Raw genomic sequence first — 18,383 nt, 5'->3', positions numbered from 1 at the left:
CGGAACCTCATCGACACATCTCGCCTGTTTTCAACAGCTACGTCTGGTTGGCCTCCGGTCTCGTTCCGTCCACTCATGCTGAAGCTACATGCGTTGGTGCCTGCGTTCTTCCTTTCTGGCATTGTATTTTTATGGCCATCTGTCACATTTTGATGCCATCTGTGGCCTCAGCAGATGAAGTGTCTCTTTTCGACGAGGCTGACGGGTCCTGAGAAGTGAAGCCGCTACCCGTCTCCACCCGGCGCGGGTTCACTGGCAGGAGCAAAGGGCTGGTTAATCTTCTATTTGCTCCGTCGCCTCCCGGTTCAAAAGAGGGATACAGATGAATCTGAAGATACGTATTGGAACTCATTGTAACACACTTCCGAAATAGTGGGATTCAGTATACTGACGGATCCGTTTCCAGCCGAGGAGTTGGCTTTGGAGTCTGTGGACATAATTTCGCCAAATCGGAGAGCCTACCTCACAAGTGCAATATTTTTTTCCACCGAAATCGCCCCCGTTTTTGTCGCGGTCACCCTCCCAACGAACAAGCCAATCGTGGTTTTTACGGAATCCGCAAATGCAATTTCCGTCCTTCAAAGTGAGACTCAAACACACCTGGATCCAGGAATCCTTTCAGCTAGATCCCTGGTACCGCATTCTAGATTCCAGCCACTGCGGCATTAGGGGAAATACGAGGCCGATATCTGACCAGTGTCGGATACGAGGGTCTTTACAACGTTCCGTCTCGCTGGCCGACGTTAAGGCTCAAACTCCGCCATCCAATCATTATCGACAAATCGACAAATATTTTCACCTAATCACTGTCGCACAAACTATGCCAAATTCGGACCACTCAATCAGATGGTAGTCAGTTGAAAAAATATTTTTTCTAGGAGGGGAAATCGTCGATTCACTCTCACGCTCTCTTATACTTCGAAGATACTCGAAAATCATCGTTCAATGTTGCGTGTTGATTTGTTCTATATGTTATGCTTGTTTTCTCGAATATGTACGAAAACATCATAAAATAATATTAATAATAATAAAATATAAAAGATAAAAAATAAAAAATATAAAATATAAAATATAAAAGAATATTCTGTTTTTTTTGGCAAAAAATTTATGGGATTTTATGGGTAAGACCTTTACTTTAATTTCAATCCTTCAGAGGCAAACTATGTACGACATGGAGAACAGCGCACAAACAGGATTATTGCAGGACACCAAGGTCGCAGATCGACCATAACTTTCCCGTACCAGGACACAACAAAACTACACAACTGCAGGAGTTCCAGAAGCTGTGATATCTGCTCTCCGAGACAAAACTCCGTCGTCGTTTTCTTTTGTGTTAATTTTATTACTGGTTTCATAAATTTTAAAGTTTGATTATCACATTATTACGTATTTTGAAGAGTTACAAGCTACAATCAATTAATGGCAAATCTCTTAAATTTTGCAACTGGCGGACTTAATCTAGAATTGAAAAAAAAAACACTTTCATAAAGTTAAGCCTAGAGATGTCGCAAATTGATCGATTATTTCGATTAATCGATTCATCGTTGTGATAATCGAATAATTTTGAATCGATTACTATACAATGATTAATTGATTCAATAATCGACAAGAATCAAGAGTAATCGATTAGTAACTAATCGATTAATCGGGATTTTACGACATCTCTAGTAAGCCCTGATTAATCTAGTAAATCGGTGAGGGGAAATACCAGAAAAATGAGCTAGAATTTTTGCGTACACACACATACACATACATCTCATCTATGGAACCTACACTCACAAAAAACTCCGCATTATATTCATGAGTTCACACATGGCAAAATGGATTCCATAGTTTCGACACATATTCCATGTGCCCACATGCATTGCATGAGTGTTCACTAGGGTGGCTCAAATTAGTATGGGAAAAACTTTTTTCAATTTTTTGATGGGCCGCCCTCTTATTCGGCTCTATTTGATGCCCTGATGCTCTGGACAAAATTTCAGCCAAATCGGTCAACGTTTGAGCGGTGCTAAACTCGTTGGAAGTTTATATGCAAAAATGTATGCAGAAACATCAAAAAACAGTGAATTGCAGTTGGACTGCCCACCGCAGTCTTTCGATTTTCGCGGTGTGAACGATAGATGGTTCTCCCAACAGCTGATGCAACTCGTGGTTCATTCGCCTCCTCCACGTACCGTGCTTCGGACTACCATTCCAAGAAATGATTTGAATGAATGTTGAATGGAACGACATTCTGGTTTCAATTATAAAAGCCATAATATAGATCCAATTTACGAACAAATTAACCGCAGTACGTTTTATATGTTTGCATTTAAGTAAATAAGATGAATATCAAAATGGTGTAAAGTAGGAAATTATTCTCTCATATGCAAGTGATATTCGAATGAAAATTTAAGGCATAATGTTAATGCATTAGCTACTTACAGTCATCACTTCATTGTGGGCTAGTGGTTAAGTTCTTTGGGCAAATTTATAATATCATCACTTCAGGTTCGATTCCTGAATAAGCAAATAACAGAAAAAAAATGTAAAAGTGAACCTCTGAAGAACAATTTTTTTTGTTTTTGTTGATAATTTTGACACGTCGATAAAGTAGAAGTGTGAGAAAATATATCTTTTTGGCGGTATCAATTCATATCGATATTTTGGAAACGATCGATAACGATTTTCCGTGTTTTGACTTTTGACTAATTTAGTACTTCGTTTAATCTTAAAGGATAGTAACATTTTTCATGAATTAATTTGAATAGCGCATTCAACAGAAAAACATGAAAGCTTTCAATTGCAGTACTCAAATTAATTCATGAAAAATGTTACTTAGGTCCTTTTAAAAGTTAAGCGAGAATTCTTTATGAAATGGCATCGATCGCTATCGACGGTTGATATGAAAACCTTTAAAGATCTATATGAAGAATTTTGAAGAAAATTGAAGAAATGGTTGGTCGGGGTCAACGTGCACTGCCCTCACGAAGCGAGACCCGACGACGAGAAAGAAGCATTCTACGCACAGCTGGAGTATACATACGATGGATGCCCACACTCCAAATGATCTTCAGAAAATTCAGGTGAGACTTACGTGTCCGGTGAATTCTATCCAAAACTCAGGTAGAACTTACCTGAATTTCAAGTAGAATGAAAATTCTATCTAAAAAACAGGTAAAAGTTACGTGATTTTCAGGTGGAAAAAATCTACGTACATTTTCAGGTGGAAACAACGTGCAGATTTTTTTGAGTGCACTGCGGGACGTCTAAATCGAATGCACGAATGCACAATGCAGTCTCGATTTACAAAACAATAAAATCGCCAATAGACATGCACTAACGTGATCAGGGCTATTAACAGCGGAAGATTAGACGTCTTAACAAAACTGCGATGGGCTTATTTCATACGCCATGTAAAAAATGGAGGATTCTTGTATAGCTTTTTCTGTACCGATGTTCTAGACGCCTGCTGTTGCTTCTTCCTTAAATTTTCGGATAACTTGTCGTCTTTACAACCTTTTTCCAATTCCGTCACTCGATTGATACGGGCTTCTAAACGGTCAGCGTGGTACCATCGAGTATGGCAGTCCAGACAAAGTGTGCAGATGACTTAGTTGATCCAGAAAGGCCAAACTTCAGAGGATTGTTCTCAAATTGAGATATTTCAGCGTGGCATGTGACGCAGCCGCCGGCTTCAACGAATTCTATGGCGTTGTGTTGAAGGTTCAATTCCTTAAATTAGGCAACAAAGCAAACGTCGTATTGTTTAATCGGGTAAATGCACATGATACAAGCCCAAGTTACGCAAAGATGGGCTTTGAAGAAAACTATTATTGGAGCCAGTCAAGTTTCTGTTCCTATCTAGTTTGAGGGTCTCCAAGTTACAAGGTCTTTAAATGCTGTGAAGGATATAAACTCAGCTCATTGTTTCTAAGTCAATTAGTTACTGCTGGATTTTTATAAAAATTGTATGATGCAGAGCCTTAATATTGTTTCCTTGAGATATATGATTTCTAAGCTAGGTAATTTGGCAAATGAGGTGTCGTATAGAGCAGTTATGAAGTTTTGCATGGACATTCTAATGATGTACTGCTTAGAAAATCTGCAATTCTCTTAAATTAAACTCCATGATTATTGTCGAAAACAATTCCTTCGCAGTACGAGAATCGATGAGGTAATCCTGTTCTATATAAACGATGTCCTTGTTGGATAAGTCTATAGTTTCATTGTTGGTAACAGGTTGATCTGGTTTCTTCCTATAAACTGCACGTCCGTGTTCACTCGGTAGGCTATACTCAAATTGGTGGAAGAAATCCTTGTCGGAGAAGAATCCGCAGATGTTTATTTTATACACCAAAGCCACCTCTTTGTATGTTCATGCAACAAGTTTTCCAATGCACAGCTGTTGCAATCTTGGCAATTTTATGAGAACGACAGGAATCTTCTGATTTCATTATCATCCAACAGAATATTTCGATATTCTGGTTTTCCAGTAGTTGTAGCTCTTCCAGATGAGTAATTCGATTTCCTGAACATTCAGGGACTCCAGAGCTGGAAGATTTTCATGTATATAACTCCTTCTATTGAACAGTTTTGAGCGCTCAGTCGTTTTAGCGATCCGGATGTGATGTGTAAAACTTTAACTGACGGTTACCATCGAGGATGAGGGACTTTATATAGCTAAGGGAATCTATGGCGGCATAACTGATTCGCTCGATCAAGTTATCCATCAGTGAGATTCGCAATCCTAGGCATGCCGGCAAACGTGTTTTGATCCAAATATGAGGTATGGCAATTGTTGCAACTGAAAATCATTAATCTTTCGCTTCTCAGCTTTACTTGATTAAGATCCAGTTTGACGTTTAGACTTAAGTCTAATATTGAAGAGAGTCTATGGTCGTAGGTTGCTTTCTTCGTTAAAGGTGATCATTCGTTGTCAGCCAACACGATTTTGTCCAACCGGGAGTTGGGCAAATGAATCGGGTGGATGTATTCGAGAGAGTTTTCTCAACTCTAGCGACGTTAGATGGGGCAATTTCGACAGCGATGACTTATAGATGGAGTGTACTCGCAACTATTGCATATATATGAGGACAATTCGTGTGAAAGCAACACTTGATTTTGGGAAATTAAACTCTGTCTGGTTGCTCATGTCCAGTTCGCGCAGGTTTGGATATTCTGCATACATTGCTTCGTTGGTGATAGGGTTGTCGGTTTTGATACTTTCTATGGTGTGGCTGACGTGGTGTTTCTCAACATGAAAATACCAATGATGGTAATTACTGAAGGAGACGTATCATCTGAATTAAAAAAATTTGTTAGATAGTCTTTTCCAGTCTTTCAACTAAACACACATTGTACTGAGAATCTATTTACACCCAAACTATCACAAGAACTGCAAGAATCTATGACAAGCTCGTATAAGAACTATACAAGCAATGCTATCTTTGTTTGCCAGTCCACTGAACAACAGTGTTTTATTTGTTTTATTCAATACATGAAAAGCGTTCTAACTTTTGAGTATCAGAAACGATTACATGTAGGGGTAAGTATAGTCGGCACTCTCTGTTCTTGGTCTAATCTTCTACCAATTGAACAAAACGAGAAAAACTATTTAAAAACTAATTTATTTGTGGACGCAGTAGCGCCCGTGGCAAGTGTTTTTATTTCAATCAAAATTTTCAACGACTGTTGTCTGTGATTTTTTTCATCAAAGCTGTGTCTGGTTGTCTAAGGTTGTCACTGGTTTTGTTTTCTGCATCTGATAGTAAAAGGAATTGAAGTGTCAAATATTTTATTTTGTGAGAATTTCCGTGCTGGTCTGGTTGGCTAGTCACCGGACAGACAAACAGGGCTATATATATATGTAGTATAATAAACATAAAAACAAAAAAAGAATTTCGCATTATTTTGGCAGTTAAAGAATGATTATTGTTTCAACAATCCATTATTGTTTCAACAATCCATTATTGTTGTGTTTGTGGGAGTGAAAGATTGTACCCGAGCAGGAGTGACGACCTCGATAACAGAAATTGGTATGATTTAGTTTGCATAGAGGTAAAATACAATAATATAAAAACTTATATGCAGTATACTTAAGGCATACCATGCTTAGGTATTTCAAAATTGATATGCATTTGGTAATAAAATTCAATTTAATAACTGAATTTGTTATGGCTTAAGATTGTGCATATTAGTTTTGGTATTATTCTGGTATTTTACCTCTTATGCAGGGCTAGTTCATAATAGAGTATGGTATCAATAACAGAATTATTGAGCCAATTTCTCCTGCTCGGGTAAGCTTCGACCAATAAAAATAATATTGTTGATTCAACATTTATTTCAAACTAGTCGACCCGGCAGACGTTGTCCTGCATAGTAGGCGAAAATTCGCGTTTGAACTGCCTATGCGAAATATCCATTAGAATCTTATAGTTTTTCACAATTTATTCAGCCCTACTCGTAATTTTCGCATAAGGAAATCATATAACCCCATCGGAAACGATAAACGAAGTAGCTTTAATGTATTCAGGATGACGTGATTTTCAGAATCTAACAAAAGTCTGGCGGTGGAGTTCTAATTGCAATCTAAATTTTGATTCAGAAATAAATACCAAAAATACAAGAACTTTGAAAGTCTGGGTGAAATTATTGCAGGAGAAACCATGGTTTCTCTTCTGTGTATTTTCCACCGACCATGCTGCAAACAATTTCTTATGAAAGCTTTTTAAAAACTGCAGAAAAATTTTATCGCAACTTCCACCTGAAGTCAAAGTACATATTTATGGAGATTTTAATCAACGCACCACTGACTTTATTCCGGATTCAGAGAATGAGCAAATCCTTTTTCCAGTTGTTGGGGAAAATGAAACACTACTGTTTATATTTGATAGAATTGCCAGCTTGGGGCTTAACCAAATCAATCATATTAAGAATCAACAGAACTGCTACCTAGACCTTCTATTAACGAATATACAGGAAGATTTTGTGTGTCAGAATCATTGAATCCCTTATGGAAAACGAAACATTCCACACAGCTATTGAATATTCTCTGTTTGTTCATGATTATCAAAACCCAGCGACTGTAACTTCGAAGAAGTCCTTGATTACCATAAAGCAAACTATGACGACATAAGACATAAGCTAAGTAGATTAAATGAAGCAAATTTTAGAGAATAAGGAATATCGAAAAAAAGGCGTAACGGAAATTCTGAAATATCCAATGGTATAATAGACATAAAATATTTAAGGAATCGCAAACAAAATTACATAAAATTACAAACTAGACAATTTGAATGGAAATTTGAAAATATTTAGACATCTGCGATCAATTAAAACTAGCAATTGATGTAGCATTTGAAGAGTATACAGGTAATCTTCGATATAACGTACTCATTTACGTACACTCGATATAAAGCAATACGTAACCAAACGTCGATAAAAGTGAGGAATGAGACATTTCCCACATCTCAAAATAGTAAATGGCAAGTGAATAGTGAAAAGTGATCCGTGAAAAGTGAGAAATAAGAATTGAGAAATGAAAAGTGAGAAGATAAAAGTGAGAAATTTTAGAAGTGACAAGTGCGAAGTTGAGAGTGGAGGTGTGCGCCGGTCCGAAAATCGTCGGCGGCGGCGTTTATCAGAATTTTGGCCGGCGGCGTTTTCGGCGTCACACCGAAAGCCATTTTAGCCGGCAGCAGCGTGCATCGGCGTGACATTTTTTTATTAAATTCATTTAAAAAAAATTAGTTGTTTTCAAGACATTAACCGGAAAAGTCTAAGAAACTTCCCTACAAAATTCTCAGTTTTTCCAAAATATTTATTTTAAAATTATTTTCCAAATTTTCACGGGAAAATTATTCGAAAGAAATTGTTCAGAATTTCTACGAGAAATCGATCCAAATTTCAACAGGAAAGTTTTCAGAATATCCACAGAAAAATTTTCAGAATATGCGAGGTAAACATTTCTGGCGAAACGGTTAGGAGAAACGGTTTGATCAAAAATTAAATTTGCCCGAAGCGACAATCGGTCGAAAAAGCCGTAGTCTCCAACAGGTTGTTTTGCCGAAATTGTCGTTTGGCCGAATAAGTCAGCCGGCTGAAAATGTCGTTTGGTCGTGATGGTTGTTTGGCACAAAGGGCCATTTGGCCGGGTGGATCATGGCCTTTCAGCCAGACGGTCATTTCGGTCAAATGACCTTTTCGGCTAAAGAACAATTTCGGCGTACGATATTTTCGGTCAAATAACCAATTTGGCCAACGACTTACTCGGTCGTATGTCTAATTTCGACATTTTCGGCCAGTTTTGTTTAAATGGTTTATTCGACCAAGTACCTTTCGGACAAATAACCCTTCCCAACGTTTGGTAATTCGGCGAAAAGCCATTTGTTCTAATAAATAACACGGTAAGTTCCATTGGGAATTGAACTGACCATTTGTACAAAACGGTTGTTGGGTCGAACATGGTTTACCCAAGCGAAAATACCACTGCCGAAATGGTTGTTTTGCAGAAAGAGACTTTTGGCACGAAAATGACCTTTTTGCAAAACACTCCGACACTTTTGGCCAGATGTCCATTTCGGACAAATGGCTCTATCTGTTAAATATCTTGGCTGTGCATATTTAGGGAGGTTGAGGGTTTAAGTCTCTCCAAGACACGTGGTTTCTTTTTCGCAAAATTTCATATCAATTTGTCCATTTCGAAATATGTGCTGTACATATGCATAACCAAGATATTAGGATATTTAACAAAAAAAATATTTTCGTACGGTCGAGTGGCCGAATAATATGAAATTAACTGTGGCTCAATTTGCCAAACGACCATTTCGGTCAATTGATCGGTTTTTTTCTGCCGAAGGAACTGTCTTTAGGCTAGATGGGCTTCGGCAAAACGGTTTGTTCGATCAAAGGACATATTCGGCCAAACATCATTTGGCTACCGGCCAAATGACACTTCTCCGTTCAAAAATTCTATTTGTTGGAGCCTCCGTCAGGCTCCTTGTGGGTAATTGACGGTAGCTTCAGGCCTCGAGTAGGTCTTCCACTATAACTTCACGGACTGTACTGCACAGGGGTTTCTTCCTTGGATGGAATGCCGGAAGGACTTCTGGTTGCCTTCAGCAAATGAAAACTGGAACACTTTACTGTCACCAAATATCTATTCGGATGATATTATTACTAGCTTATACAATTTAAAACTAAAATATTCGATGCAAATGCACTGCTTTTATAGTAATTCTAGAAAGTTCATTAAGTTGAACCGGAATACGCGCTTGCTGTTGCTAGATGTTGATGCCATGGTAACGACGTGCGTGCTGCGTTGTGCTGCTTCCTGGTTTTCGTTTCAATGAGACCAAAGCAAGCATTTTTCGGACCAAGGGAGAATCTTTTTTCATTGTTTATGTTGAAAATCATCATTCACCCTTAATATTGTCTCTTGAATTATCATTGGTAGATGAACGAAAATCTAGCCTATTAAATGAAAATCCTTTTTCGTTTCATCACTTTCGCCGCTCACTTACTTTTCACGAGAATTATCGCAGAACAATTACAAAATTGTATGGCCGCGCCGGGATTCGAACCCAGAATAGTAACAATAATGACCATAGGAATGCACTTACTGTAGTCCCACCACCACGCTATCTGTATGAAAGCAATAAGTTATTTGTTCCACATAAGCTAAATACTACCACTTGCATTGATGATACCACGAGAGGTATATGAAAGCAAGAGAGCAAACCTACGTTTGGCGGCAATCAAAGTGAGCGAAAAATGGTTATCACTCTCCACTCCAGGATGTTTTTTTTTCACGAAAAGCGATTTCTCCCCGAAAAATTTCGTGAGGGAGCACCCTGTGCTACTGAGATTGAGTGAGCATAACGAACCCTGGCTGCTCCCGTTGCTGTCTTTTCTGATGGTTGTACGATATCGCATATCCGGTGAATAAGATTGGTTCCGATGATGTTCATTGTGGTTTTACCAATGTGCAGCAGCGTTATCAGTAAGCAGGTTCTGAACACTATTTCAACGGGAAATTCTTTGGATTTCAACGGTAAATTCTACGGAATTTTTACTAGAAGTTCTTAGTTTTTTCGAGTAAATCATTGGTATCCACGAAAAATTCAGTGGATTTTCAACGCGATGAGTTGGGGATATCTATCGAGAAGTTTTCTTCTTTGAATTTGAAATGATTAATGGAAAATGATTAATCAGCGGTGTGACAAATACGAAAACGGCGGCGCGCCAAAAATTGTCGGTGGCGGCGCACACCTCTAATTGAGAATGAGAAGTGAAAAGTGACAAATGAGATGTTAAAAGTAAGAAGTAAAAAGTGAGAAACTAAAGGTAAGAAGTGAGAGTGACAAATACGAAAGTGAGAAGTGTGAAGTGAGTGAGAATTATGAAGAGTGAGAAGCGAGAAGTAATAAGTATGAAGTAAAAAATTAAAAGTGAGAAATGAGAAGTAGGAATTGAAAAGTGAAAAGTGAGAAGTGAGAAGTTGGAAGAAAGAAATATGAAAACTGAGAACTGTGGAGTGAAAAGTGGAAAGTAAGAAGTGCGAAATGACAAATTCGAAGTGAGAGTTGTGAAGGGAAATGCGAGAAAAGAAAATCAAAAACCCGAGCAGGAGAAATTGGCTCAATAATACTTATGCACAATACTTAAGCCATAACAAACTCAGTTATTTAATTGAATTTCAATACCAAATGCATAACCAATTATAAGGGTAAGGGAGGTATTTTGGAGCACTTTAGGAGATGGCCGAACGATTTTTCAAATAAAAGTTAGATTTTGTAATAATGCTTGATCAATTCCCTAAGCAACTAAAAAGAGTTACTTTTAGATTAAATTAGTGATCTCCAGCATTTTCGGCGTTTTCATCCTTAAAGTCCTTGTTAAGCAATACATTTTTATAAGCACTCAAAAGCTTAGAAAAACATCTATCAGCTAAGGGTTTTGAAACTAATATCAATGTCAGTACCACTCGGTACAGCATCATCAAAGCAAAACAAACGTGTGGCCCATGGCCGTGATGCATGCACCTGGTCACTCCTACCCTGCCATATTTTTTATGTAGTTTGCCAGAGCTGTTCCATTTGCGACATTGATATTAGTGGGTTGCCCGGTTCTTCCTTACTCGCCGGAGACGAGCCAGTCTAGAGCTGAAAGTCTCCTTAACAAAGATACTAAAAAAATCGTTCTTACTCTTTGCACATTCTTTTACCAAACGAAACATAATCGTAGAACGCGGAGCTCTGTTGCATTGGCAAGCAGCATGGACGGAGAGCTCTAGCAAAGATTAGTTCTTGTCATGTAGTTTTCTTAACTATTTTGGTATGGAAATAATGGAAACAGTTACATGTTGGTTTAAAAGACATTTTTCTAGGGCTTACATCAATGAACGATAATTCATAAATGCAATATGAACAGTAATTTATGAATGGTTTAATACAAGAGAGGGCAGCAGGGACTATGTCCAAGGGCTTGACGATCCCTCCCAGGCCATCTGCGAGTTGTGGCGCCTGCCTAGGATGTGGTGGGGTTTGACAGTGGGCCCTGTTAAACCTCTATAAAAAGCTGCATGTATCCGCAAGTAGGCTCCGCCAAAGCGACCGTGTGCCGCTCAAAGCGCACAAGCCCAAGTCCTGGTGTTAGGTGGGACGCTAAACAGCCCTGACACGATGGCCCTCCGGCGAGACAGGAGGTTTGCGCAGGCCCAATAAGCCGCCTAGAAAACCAATAATTACGAACAATATAAGAGATAATGCGACTCGATATAATCGCGAATAAAGGATCACGATTGGAAGCTTGGAACATGGAACTGCAAGTCGCTAGGTTTCGCAGGTTGCGACAGGATGATCTACGATGAATTACATCCCCGCAACTTCGACGTCGTGGCGCTGCAGGAGATTTGCTGGACAGGACAGAAAGTGTGGAAAAGCGGGCATCGGGCGGCTACCTTCTACCAAAGCTGTGGCACCACCAACGAGCTGGGAACCGGCTTCATAGTGCTGGGTAAGATGCGCCAACGCGTGATTGGGTGGCAGCCAATCAACGCAAGGATGTGCAAGCTGAGGACTAAAGGCCGTTTCTTCAACTATAGCATCATCAACGTGCACTGCCCACACGAAGGGAGACCCGACGACGAGAAAGAAGCGTTCTACGCACAGCTGGAGCAGACATACGATGGATGCCCACTGCAGGACGTCAAAATCGTCATCGGTGACATGAACGCGCAGGTAGGAAGGGAGGAAATGTATAGACCGGTCATCGGACCGGATAGTCTGCACACCGTATCGAATGACAACGGCCAACGATGCATAAACTTCGCAGCCTCCCGCGGAATGGTAGTCCGAAGCACCTTCTTTCCCCGCAAAAAATATCCACAAGGCCACATGGAGATCACCTAACCAAGAAACGGAAAACCAAATCGACCACGTTCTAATCGACGGTAAATTCTTCTCCGACATCACGAACGTCCGCACTTACCGCAGTGCGAATATTGGATCCGACCACTACCTCGTTGCAGTATGCCTGCGCTCAAAACTCTCGACGGTGTACAACACGCGCCGAAGTCGGACGCCACGGCTTAATATTGGGCGGCTACAAGACGGTAGACTAGCCCAAGAATACGCGCAGCAGCTGGAAGTGGCACTCCCAACGGAAGAGCAGTTAGGCGCAGCGTCTCTTGAAGATGGCTGGAGAGATATTCGATCCGCCATTGGTAGCACCGCAACCGCTGCACTTGGCACGGTGCCCCGGATCAGAGAAACGACTGGTATGACGGCGAATGTGAGCAGTTAGTAGAAGAGAAGAATGCAGCATGGGCGAGATTGCTGCAACACCGCACGAGGGCGAACGAGGCACGATATAAACAGGCGCGGAACAGACAAAACTCGATTTTCCGGAGAAAAAAGCGTCAGCAGGAAAATCGAGACCGTGAAGAGACGGAGCAACTGTACCGCGCTAATAACACACGAAAGTTCTATGAAAAGTTGAACCGTTCACGTAAGGGCCACGTGCCACAGCCCGATATGTGTAAGGACATAAACGGGAACCTTCTTACGAACGAGCGTGAGGTGATCCAAAGGTGGCGGCAGCACTACGAAGAGCACCTGAATGGCGATGTGGCAGACGAAGATGGCGGTATGGTGATGGACCTGGGGGAACGCGCGCAGGACATAATTCTACTGGCTCCGGATCTCCAAGAAATCCAGGAGGAGATTGGCCGGCTGAAAAACAAAAAAGCCCCTGGGGTTGACCAACTACCAGGAGAGCTATTTAAATACGGTGGTGAGGCACTGGCTAGAGCGCTGCACTGGGTCATTACCAAGATTTGGAAGGAAGAAGTTTTGCCGCAGAAGTCGATGGAAGGTGTCGTGTGTCCCATCAATCAAAAGAAAGATAAGCTGGATTGCAGCAACTACCGCGCAATCACATTGCTAAACGCCGCCTACAAGGTACTCTCCCAAATTTTATGCCGTCGACTAGCACCAATTGCAAGGGAGTTCGTGGGGCAGTACCAGGCGGGTTTTATGGGCGAACGCTCCACCACGGACCAGGTGTTCGCCATTCGCCAAGTACTGCAGAAGTGCCGCGAATACAACGTGCCCACACATCATCTATTCATCGACTTCAAAGCCGCATATGATACAATCGATCGGGACCAGCTATGGCAACTTATGCACGAAAACGGATTTCCGGATAAACTGACACGGTTGATCAAAGCGACGATGGATCGGGTGATGTGCGTAGTTCGAGTTTCAGGGCATTCTCGAGTCCCTTCGAAACCCGCAGAGGGTTACGGCAAGGTGATGGTCTTTCGTGTCTGCTATTCAACATCGCTTTGGAAGGGGTAATACGAAGAGCAAGGATTAACACGAGTGGTACAATTTTCAATAAGTCCGTCCAGTTATTTGGCTTCGCCGACGACATAGATATTATGGCACGTAACTTTGAGAAGATGGAGGAAGCCTACATCAGACTGAAGTGGGAAGCCAAGCGGATCGGACTAGTCATCAACACGTCGAAGACGAAGTACATGATAGGAAGAGGTTCAAGAGAAGACAATGTGAGCCACCCACCGCGAGTTGGCATCGGTGGTGACGAAATCGAGGTGGTAGAAGAATTTGTGTACTTGGGCTCACTGGTGACTGCCGAAAATGATACCAGCAGAGAAATTCGGAGACGTATAGTGGCTGGAAATCGTACATACTTTGGACTCCGCAAGACGCTCCGATCGAATAGAGTTCGCCGCCGTACCAAACTGACAATCTACAAAACGCTCATTAGACCGGTAGTCCTCTACGGACACGAGACCTGGACGATGCTCGTGGAGGACCAACGCGCACTCGGAGTTTTCGAAAGGAAAGTGCTGCGTACCATCTACGGTGGGGTGCAGATGGCGGACGGTACGTGGAGGAGGCGAATGAACCACGAGTTGCATCAGCTGTTGGGAGAACCATCCATCGTTCACACCGCGAAAATCGGACGACTGCGGTGGGCCGGGCACGTAGCCAGAATGTCGGACAATAACCCGGTGAAAATGGTTCTCGACAACGATCCGACGGGTACAAGAAGGCGAGGTGCGCAGCGGGCAAGGTGGATCGATCAGGTGGAAGATGACTTGCGGACCCTCCGTAGACTGCGTGGCTGGCGACGGGTAGCCATGGACCGAGCCGAATGGAAAAGACTCTTATATACCGCACAGGCCACTTCGGCCTTAGTCTGAATAAATAAATAATAAATTGATACAAGAGAAACAAATGATTGGTAAAAACAAAAGTTTAAGAGATCTAGGAAAAAGGAGATATGTCGAAAATATGTTCGGTTCAATGAAAAATGAACCTGTTTTGGACATGCCTCAGAATACTGTTTTTAAACTTACAATGTTTTGCTCGAGATATGAAACTGCTCCAATTAGGTTTTAATAAGTCAGCAACATCATTTACATGTTTTAAATCTATGTACAAATAAACTTATAGCTTTTAAAAGTTGACTTTAATTTAACATTTTTTTCTTGATTTTGGTCTAATCCAGCCGGAACACGTAAATGCGTAAAAATATTCTTGAAAATTGCTATATTTTCTAAAAAACAAATGTAGGAGATACCGGAATAACCCCACTCTAGGATCCAGGCATAAACTGTCCATTCCAGGCTCGCCACACTTACCTCATACGGTATGTGCCTGTGCCACCAGAAAAACCAACCGTCATCGAGATCCATAACCCGATGGCGGAGATTGTCACACCAACTGCTCGATGAGAAACATATCCAGTGGAGGCTAAACCCGCTGTACGCGGCGATAACTAGGACACACCCAACATGCAAACAGGTGCACTCCTTGCTCTCTGCTTGACTAATTATGCCATTGATGGCCTGGCTTGACACGTCCGGCGTCCTTGCTGCCCAACGTGTGAGCTCCCTACCCCCTATGTTTATGTGGTGAAACACGGTTGAAGTGCCCAGCGACACCACCGCGGCAGCCCCTAGTTGGACCATGTCCCGAGTTAGACCTCCGGCTATCGCGTAGTACTCGCCTTCAAAGAAGGCTGGGTTAATGAGCCCTACCCAGACCGCCTGCAGCAGCTGCCATATCATGTTTCTACCCCTTGGTGTGGGTAGACAGATACGCTAAAACTCGAGACAAGATGGGAAGAAGAGGTGATTGGCGGCGCCAAACGGCTCGACTTGACCATTTATGATCATACTACTCCGCACGAAACCTCGTACGCAGGCGTGGTGGCAGTCAAAGTGTTGAACCAGCTTTTCCGCAAAAGCCACCAAATCATCGACCAACCCATACCCACGCCCGGGTCAACCTGCGGGGCAATATCCCATACCGCCCAATAAATCAGTTGGGTCTCGATGTTCTTGTGAATTGGGATGTTGTTGAGCGCCCCAATATTGAAGAATGCCGGACCGTACGAGAGGGCGGTCATGCACCGGATGTCCTTCACGCTCAACAAGCGCCTGTCCATGCAGAACTTGCTCTGCATAACTGCCGCTACCACTGCCTCTGCTTGTGCGTTGATGTCGTTGCCTGCTGCGTTCAGATTGATAAATGTAATCGGAACTGCCAAATTGGCGGTCCTGAATAGGCCCATAAGATCGAAATCCTGCGCGCCTTCCGGTAGTAGAGTCGTAATCTGGTTTGCCATCGGCATCTCCTTGGGCAGCTGACCACGGAGCGCAGCCGAAATAGCTTTATACTCAGCCATGTTATTGCGTATATATTAAGCTTGAACACCGGGATCCACGGCCCCTATTACAATCGGGGGCGCAAACAACAAGTGCGTGCGCCTAGGGGAGGCGGTCCTCAGGATACACCCGATGGAATTGCGTGGTCACACGGGACATAGGGACCACCCCTCGCAAGGGGGGCATAGTGAGAATCCCCATTATTCGTCCTTCAACGCGTCCATATCGACACGTTCACAATCTACGTAAACTGGCTAGTTTGCGCCTGGTCCGGGCAGCTTCCAACTGGATATGCCACCACGTCCCGAGGCGACACGCTAGCGTGGTTGATCTTACCCACGTACTCGCCGCTGAACGGCTGTGCCGGAATAGGAACCTGCGCTACTGGCTGATTGCTCAGAACGTGTCGTGCCCCTCGGTTCCTAGCTGGCTGTGCAGCTGGATTCGCCGCCACCACGGCTTGGACTTGAACAGAAACAACGGAGGCCCCCGGAGGTTGGGATCCCACAGATGGTTGACGCACTGACCCGCCTGAACTGGATGCATCATCATCCTGCAGGTCTGCACTGGCGCCGCTCGTCCCGCCTAGTGAGGGCAGCGGTTGATCAACAACCGGGACATCAGCCAGTAATGGATTGGCATCGCCTACACGTCCCTCTATCACTCCGCCCCCTTGGGCACTTTCCGTTATTGCGTTAGCATTTGGTGCACCGGCGCTAAACTCCAACATAGCGTGTCTAACACTTCTACTTCGCCTGGGGGAATGCTGACCGACGGAGTGATAATCACCACTTCACCGATTCTCTCACGCAGGGTTTCAACTGCAACCTGCTGAGCGAGCTCAGCGCCGCCGACTGCTCCTACTTCCGTTTCCATCGCGCACACGGTTAGGTTGGGTTTGGTTCTGAGAAGAACCGTTTTGGCCTTGAGAAGACTCTACGACACTACCCATAATTACATTACCCATAATGCCATTACGCTGAAGGCTACTATCCCGAACGCCACTACTACCCTGAATGATTCACTACCCCGAATGCCATTACCCCTAATGGGACACTATCCCGAATGAGCCAGGACCCCGAATTAGTCATTATTTCAAGGACTCTATGACACTACTCATAATTCCATTACCCATAATGTCATTACCACTAAGGCCACTACCCCGAATGCCATAACTCCGAATGAGTTACTACCCCAAATGCCATTACCCCGAATGGGACACTACCCCGAATGAGCCAGGTCACCGAATTAGTCATTATTTCAATTTTATGCTTCATTTCGGCAAAAAAAATGTTACTCAATAAAAGTTTATTTAGAATTCATATGAATCAACAATAGTTTGCCCTTCATCTGGAACTGTTTCAATGCAGTATAGTTTCCGCAAGCGGTAATGGCCGCCAACTTGCATGTGTTTCAGATTTGACAATTGAGGAGGCCAACTGAACCCGCGGTTAACAGCAGTCCACGTCAGCAAGGCTACAAAGGCAACAAGGTTGAAGTTGAAAAGCACAGGTTTCCGGATGAAGCGTGATCCAATTCTTAAAATCTACGATTGAATGAGTGAGTGAGTTAGTCTGATTGAGTGGGTGAGTGTGTGAGCGAATGAGCAAGAGTGAGTGAGTTAGTTAGGCTGAGTAGAGCGAGTGAGTAAAAGAGAGTAAATGACTAACTGAGTAACCGAGCGAATGAGTAAGAGTGAGTGATTGAGTAAGAGCGAGTGAGTGAGTAAGAGTTGGTGACCGAGCTAGTGAGTAAAAGTGAGTGAGTGATTTAGTGTAAGTGAAGGAATAAGAGTGAGTGGACGAATGAGTAAGAGTGAGTTAGAGTGAGTGAGTAATATAGAGTGAGTGAGTGAGTAAGAGTAACTGAGCGCATGGGTAAGAGTAAGTGATTGAGTAAGAGCGAGTGAGTAAGCAAAAGTGAGTGAGTAAGAATGAGTGCATGAGTAAAAGTGAGTGAGTGAGCGAGTAAGTAAGTGGTAAGAATGAGCGAGTGAGTAAGAGTGAGAGAGTGAGCAAGAGTGAATGAGTGAGTAAGAGTGAGTGAGTGATTAAGAGCAGTACTGCAATTTCTCAATTTCAATAAGAGATGTCACGTGATGTTTACATATTTGTCCATCTCATTCTTTACAGAAAAGCGAAAGATGAAAGGCATGCTGCAAAAATCTCATCAATTTTTATTCTGTGACAGGGCATGA

At 42.5% G+C, this 18,383-nt stretch overlaps 1 pseudogene; it reads right to left on the bottom strand.

The window, feature by feature from the left end:
- Positions 1–4,078: 4,078 nt before the first annotated feature.
- Positions 4,079–15,586, bottom strand: LOC134203913 (uncharacterized; annotated as a pseudogene).
- Positions 15,587–18,383: the final 2,797 nt, after the last annotated feature.

This window comes from Armigeres subalbatus, unplaced genomic scaffold, assembly GCF_024139115.2.
Source record: "Armigeres subalbatus isolate Guangzhou_Male unplaced genomic scaffold, GZ_Asu_2 Contig292, whole genome shotgun sequence".
Lineage (NCBI taxonomy): Eukaryota > Metazoa > Arthropoda > Insecta > Diptera > Culicidae > Armigeres > Armigeres subalbatus.
This window is presented reverse-complemented; position numbering and strand designations above follow the sequence as displayed.